The following is a 6,026-nucleotide window of genomic DNA, read 5'->3' as shown; positions in this document are numbered from 1 at the left end:
AAAGATGAGTGTGCTTTAATGCCACAGTGAGTGCAGTACAAGGCTAAATGGGACAAGTTTATATCACTGTTGCTATTCCTGAAACTGCAGTGGGGCAGAAGTAGGCCAGTATGTGATGTGAGGGGCTAGGAGAACAGGAATGTGTCAGTGCAGTTTGGAGGCATCTCCATCCTCTGGTATTTCTTTTGTACTTCTACTCTGCATTCAGTGTTTCTTTGCCTTTCAGTGGTCTTACTGAACTAGAGAACTCTGTTGGAACCTGGGGCAGACACCAGTCATTGTAACTCTGAGTACTAAGCTACAAATAACATTGTCTTTTTAGGCATAATAATTTAATTAAAATGTAATAATTTTAATTAAACATGCTTAGGAAGAATTAAAATCCCTTATAGCTTCCTCTTTTATAGAAACTGCTCACTTCAGAAATGTTTTGATGGCCATAGGTACCTTAAAGCATCCACTAAATCCAAAGTTTCTGTATAGAATACCCAGAATGAAACCAGGTGTGTCTTAGCTACTAAAGCTCTGTAATGAGTGTAGCAGTGTTCAGTATAAGTGGAGTGCATTGAATCTTAGTTGCAGCAATATTTCTTTTTTGCACTGTCATATGTTGCATTTTCTTCATGGTGATGTTGGGAGTGTTGCAGAATTGTTTCCTCCTTTTCTACCCTGTGTCTGCTCCTCCCTTGTGTTTCCAGGGACTCTCTGAGTATGCTGGTACCACTCTGAGTGTGCCTGAAGGACACTGAGGCTTTACAGCTCCTTGGGGCTGCACTGGGAAGCACTGAACACTTGGTCAGGATCAGATTTCTGGTTTATTTTGAAATAAAATCTGTCTTACACGTTTGCTTGTAAATCTGCTACCTAAGTGCAGATGTATAAGCCAGTGGTTTTATTTATCTTTTATTTTTAGAGAGTGTTTGCTTTTTTATTTTTGTTTTTTTTCTATGAAGAACTGATCAGTGCCATTTTTAAAGCTGACCCTGTGTAGATTGTACACACTTAAATGTAAAGTGGTGCCTTTTTGTTTTTTAGAGTGTAATTAAAAGTAAGCAAGTTATTTACCTGTAAGAAGGTGGCATTGCTTAACGAGGAGTCCCTGCAGAATGACAGAACTCTGCTGTGTGATGGCTTGGTCCTGTTGTGATGGCTGGGGTGGTGGCCAGACTCTCCTGACTCTAACAAGAGCTCTGCTTCACTTCCCCTCTGACCAGTGACACACAAAAATGCTCTATAAAGGAGATAACCAGGAAGTTGATGCTGCTACTCTGTAAACATCCAAGTGCTCCAAAACCCGTTTGTTCTTGCAGGAATTCAAGTTGTCCAGAGTTATTAACTGAACTTCTGAAATTTGGCATCTGTGGGCCTGAGTTCTGCTGCTCACAGGAGTTTCCTGGCTGTACAGGCAAACAGACTTTTGCAGTGAACGGTTTACATCAAAGTGTCAAAGATTTTTTTTCCTTTAAATGGGCTATATTTTGCCCTGGATCTTTGATTAGGACTCTCTTTGGGGGAGTGCCTTGGAAAAAACAAGGAATAGGACTTTGGCTTACTAAAATGTAATACAGAAAGACTAAATAGAAGTGATTTCTTTTTTCCTCTTCTATTGCAAAATGGTTTCATACTGTGCATTCCAGAGTTAGAAGATTCAAACTCTTAGGGGCATTAATAGCAGGAAGGGCTTGTGGCAAAATGCATAACAAGAGTTGTAGTTGCATTAAATAAATATTGCACAGTAATTTTTTTTCCAGGTTCTTCTGTGATCAGAACTCATTTCATCAAAGAAAATGTAGTTTTGAAAGAGATCTTGCTTTCCTAGCATTTGTAAACATTTTGGGTACATTCCAGTTTTGCAAGGCCATATACTGTAGTCATTGCACTGCCAGTTGTTTCCATCAAAGGCTACAGGTTGGTTTTTTTTTTTTTTTTTTTGTCTGAAGATAATTTTAAATCCATAGCCTTTTATGTGTAAGGTAGTTTAGTATAGTTAGGAGAAAAATTAAAGGTTTATATTGTGTAGATATGAAGGACCTTATAAATGTGTATTTATTTCTGTTACAGAAAAATATTTCTATAATGAAATAATGCTCATCATGCCATGCCTTAAACCATCGCCATCATAAGGCTCATAAAATTGAAATATGTACTTCAGAGCACTGCTATATTTTGGGAGCAACCCTGAACAGCTAAGATGTCTAACTTCACATTATTTCTTACGTGTATCTTACATATTTTGTGTATTGATTCATTTGGTAACTCTGTGAAAATTATACTGAGAAGGTTTAACTTCTAAAAACTTAAAAAAAGAGTCCAAGTTAATGAAAGTTTGACGTTGAACCATGCAGAAGAATTCACATCCCTCATTACTGGACTATACAGTTTTGCATTGATGAGAAATACAAGCCTGGTGCTCGTTGTAAGCACTGATTTCTCTATGCTGCAGGGCAGTTTTCTCTCCTAGCTCACCCCCTGGAAGGCAAGAGCCACAAATTCACTGTGAATTTTACAGAAGAAATCTCTGTGTTTGCACTGTGAGCACAAAGAGGTGCACTGCAGTGCCCTGCAGTGTCAATACCTGCATAAATCACAAAGCCTGCCTTGGTGTGTGTCTGCCCTTCTGCCATCTCTCGTGAGTGCTAAACAGGGAATCAACCATCCTCGAAGGCACCTCAGTTCTGGTTCATAGAAACTGCCTTCTTGTCTTCAGAACTTCTTAAAATTAGAAAAAAGTGGGAATACAACACTTTAAAGACTATACAACCTTAAGTTAATCAGCTAGTAAACTTGTTAAAATTCTTGTTAAATGTTTTTCTGCACTCTTTAAAGATTTTTGTAGACTGGAAACAAAGTGTTTTAAGTGTTTGGTTGATGCAAGATAAAAAATTCCCCTGTCCAAGCAAGCCAAAAAAAAAAAAAAAAAACCCAAACAACCCTTCTAAAAAAGCCCCTTCCAAAAAAACCCTCTGAATAGAGAATACCTGCTGGTTTAAAAAGAATGCATAAAGGGGAATAAAGGGGAAGAGTGATTCCCTTAATATTTTCTGTACTGCTGCTAAAGCAGGGAATATTTCTGTTAGAAATTCTGTTACTTTTCAGCTTGTGTATTACCCTGCAACATCCCTTAAGGATACTTGTTCTCTATTTCTGTTCTCTCCTTTTTGGCTTTTTTGTTTGTTTTTAATTTGGGTTGTAGATATTAATTTAGTTACAACATTTTACCATAGTGTGTGTGCAGGCATATGATTCAGGTGTGGCATCGTGTTTGTCAGTGCCTACTGCTGCTTCCTGGACTGAGCAAGATACTGAGCAAGAAAGATGCTGGGCATCATTGTGCTTTGCCTTGCTTTGGATCTCTTAATTTTTAATAAAATTTGGTGTGCCCAGAGCCTGTGGGTTTCTGAGTGTCACTCTTAACACCTAAGCATAAGGATTCCTAAACTCTACTCCCACAATCTTAGTTTGACTCAGATTCTTAGGTGTCAACCCATGACTCCATGTGTGGACATGAATGTGCTGGGGGAGGGTATAGTTTGGCTTGGTTTGGTTTTGTATTTCTGTTTTTTTATCATCTGCTTTTTCTGGTAGCTGGAGCTGGTCGAAGGGATATCACTTTTTAAATAATACATGTGAAATCTTGGTTCTAGGAAATTCACTGTTGTATACAGCTGCCTTTGGTACGTATGTATGCATATATCCCAACTAAAAAAAAAAAGAAGCCCTGAAGTGTATGACTGTTAGGGTGGTTAAAAGAAATGATTTCTGAAGTACGGCCTCTCCCTTTTCTGAGGCCAGTGCTTGTTTTGCTGATGCTTCTCCTTATCTTTGAGCTACTGCTGGCTCTGTCCTGCTTTTTTTCAGAAGGTGAAGGCTGAGTTATTTTGTGTTGACTGTGTTTCGCAGACTTGGAAATATTCATCTGTATTGAAGGGAATTGGACAGACTTCATGATGATCCCAGGTTTAGCGGTAGCCATGAAGGATGGAAGGACCCAGCTTGATGCAGAGGGATCCTACTTTCTAGCCTAGCAGAAAGACTTTGCTTTGGTTTTGTTTTGTATTGCCATGAAATGCTCTTTCAGCTGCAGTGGCAGAAGCATTAATGTTTCAAACCATACCATCATACCCTGATGTGAGGCTGAAATAAGAATAACCCATGAGATGGAAATAGAGTCACAAATGGTACCTGAGTGTTAGCAGGTATTTTGACAGCCTATGCAGTACAGTAGATAGCTCTTAAAAAAACCCAAGGGGCACACTTGAGAAGCCTGAAGGGAATTTGGTACTTTTCAATCAGACCCTTCTCTGAGAGGAAAAACTGCTTTTGCTTATTAAAGATTTTTGGACTTGGCCAGAAGTTGAGTTTTAGTCTCCCAGGCAAGTGCTAGGATTTAAATCCAGTACCAATAGCTGTCTGAACCTGAGCCTTGCAGGCTGCACACCTCGTGTGCTCTCCTTTGTCAGTCTGTCACCCCAGCAAACAGCTCAGTGAGCTCTTCTTCCCTCTTCAGGTGCTGGCTCTTGTGTTCTTGGCTGCAGGGGTTAAATGGTCACTGAGGCTGAGGTTTTCATTTTATTCCCTTTCATTCTACGTCCTCCCTGCTTTATGATGCCCTCTGGATCTCCCTCCCTTCTATCCCTGTGTCTTACTGTAGGACTTTAAGACAAATTTGGTTTTGGCCTCTCAGCATCTTCTTACTCACTTTCTAATCTTCTTGGATTTTCTTTTTCCATTTTCCAAGTGCAGAAGTTTCTCACTGAAGATAGAGCACTGGTGAGAGGTGTCAAGGACCAAGGACAGGAGCTTTAAAAACCAGGGTTTGGTTTGCCTGTGCTCACAGCTGGAAGTGGAGACAGCACACAACTCTCTGAACTCTCAAGCTTTAGGAAAAGACAAATTCTAAGCAAAGTTTACCCTTCATTTTTCTTTCTCATAGAACTCCTCAGCAGGTGAATAACTGTAGCAATTTTGGATTTGGTTCTTGGTACAAAGGGGCTGGAAACCAAATGATTTTTTCCCAAGGTTTAACAGTAAGTGAAACGTAAGAAATACCCTGACAAAGGCCTCCAAATGTGAAGTGTGGGACAGCATGTCTATTGGGGGCTGGTTGGTTGTTCATTTGCTGCCTTTCCTTTGAAGATGAGTTATTTTGTTTAGCTTGAGCTCTTCAGCACGTTCCTCTCACAGCATTAACTTGTTTGGAGCTGGGCTGTGGCAGTGGCTCTGTCCTGGGCTCCCCAGCCCACCACAGCAGCTCACCAGGCAAAGGTGGCCTCCCCTGGGGCCACCAGCCCCTGTCCTGGGGCTGACAGCTGCATCAGGGCTTGTGCTTTCAGAGCTGATGGAGTGTGGCTAATGAACCTTGTCTGCATGGTTTTGGATACGTGTTTTGTAAAGGTGCTCCCAGGTCAGGTGTAGTGTTAAATATGCAGGGACTCATCTGTCCTCCAGCTGGAGGAAGGCTCTGAACTGAAACAGCACAGTGCTGAACCCAAGGTACAATCCCCATGTGGGCCTGTTTCTTCAGAGCTGCATTCCATGTTCCTTGTGGGTCCCTTCCAACTCAGAATATTCTGTGATTCTGTGAGTCTCATCCCTTGATCCTTCTGAGATCAAACTCTTCTGGTTTATGTACTAATGTGAATGGAAGACAATCAATTCCTTTATCAAGTTTTTGAAAACGCTTGACAGTGGCCAAGCCAGCAGAAGTAGCTCTGCCTCATTCTCCCAGTGCTTCCCAGCAGTGCCCACTCAGCTCCTGGAATTTTATCTTCTCCACTTCTGTCTTGCAAAGCACGTAGCACAGTGATGACATATCTGTTGCCACTGTTTTCAATCCTGTGATAAATCAGGTAAGAATAATCCAATCCATTTTTTACTGACTTTGCCTTAGGCTGACTTACAGGTGATACTCCCCAGAGTATTTCCTGCATTACAGCCCCGAGTATTTTATGCTACATAAATATAATAGCACGCAATATATAGGCTTATGTAGTATTGCATTGCTATTCAAGCTTTATTTAAACTCC

This window comes from Vidua chalybeata, chromosome 11 (assembly GCF_026979565.1).
Source record: "Vidua chalybeata isolate OUT-0048 chromosome 11, bVidCha1 merged haplotype, whole genome shotgun sequence".
Classification (NCBI taxonomy): Eukaryota; Metazoa; Chordata; class Aves; order Passeriformes; family Viduidae; genus Vidua; species Vidua chalybeata.
Note: the sequence above shows the minus strand (reverse complement) of the source record.